Source organism: Schistocerca cancellata, chromosome 2 (assembly GCF_023864275.1).
Source record: "Schistocerca cancellata isolate TAMUIC-IGC-003103 chromosome 2, iqSchCanc2.1, whole genome shotgun sequence".
In the NCBI taxonomy this organism is placed as follows: Eukaryota; Metazoa; Arthropoda; class Insecta; order Orthoptera; family Acrididae; genus Schistocerca; species Schistocerca cancellata.
Window position 1 is genome coordinate 531,741,897 of NC_064627.1, and position 1,086 is coordinate 531,742,982.

Genomic DNA, 1,086 nt, shown 5'->3' on the forward strand with positions numbered 1-1,086 from the left:
GTGAAAGATAAAAACACACTGCGCAAGTCACTGGATAGAGGAAGTTTCAAAGTTTTATGATCGCACAGACAACATGCCGTACACCTGAGGTGACCACCATGCGTTGCTAGAGAAACATGAAAGCGGTAGTCTATTTAGTTCCACACGCAAGCTGCGTTTTATTCGCAGGACACTTCGAAAATGTTACAGATCCATTAAAGAGACTGTCTACACTACGCTTGTCCATTCTCTTTTAGAGAACTGCCGCGCTCTGTGGGAACCTTAACCGATAGGATTAAAGGAATACATCGAGAAAGTTCATCGAAGGGCAGCACCTTTTGTGCTATCGCGAAACAGAGGAGAGAGTGTCACTGATATCATACAGGATTTGGGGTGGACATAATTACAACAAAGGCGTTTTTCGTTGCAGCGGAATCTTCTCACGAAATTTCAATCACCAACTTTCTCCTGTCAACATCGGCCTCTTCATTGTTTGTAATGTTCGGTACAGAACAATCACACACGTCTGTCACACTCGCTGCAAGACGAGACAGTGAAGTGTGTTACTCTGCTAAGAGTTACTCCTGCTCCTGAGGAGGTCTAGCAGGCGATTGACAGACGTTTGTGGTTGTTTTGTATCGAACATTACAAACAATGGGAAGGCCGATATTCCCTTTGCAGCAATACTCATTTGCTGACGTAATATGATAATTGCTGAATAGCATTTTAGCAGTCGATAAATGATAGAGGTTACATTTAATTCTTTATAAATACCAGCTGGCATTGCTGACCGTTTCTAGTGTCTAAAGAAAATCCGCTTGCATTACGATTCAAGATGCTAACAATAATAATTTTATCAGGTTTAATTTAGCATAAGTATGTCACAAGTGATGAAGAGTCTACACTCCAGCGGGTACCTGAGACTTCTCACAATATGCTAGGGTGTTGCAGCTCAAAGAATTGGAGGAAAACGTGGCTTTAACGTCCCATCGATGACTGCAGTGCATGAGGAAATCTATGTGGCGTATAGTTCCGGGTGATTAAAAAAAGAACGATTATTAATTAGAGGTAAACTATAAACGATGAGACACACTGCGCATGCCACTG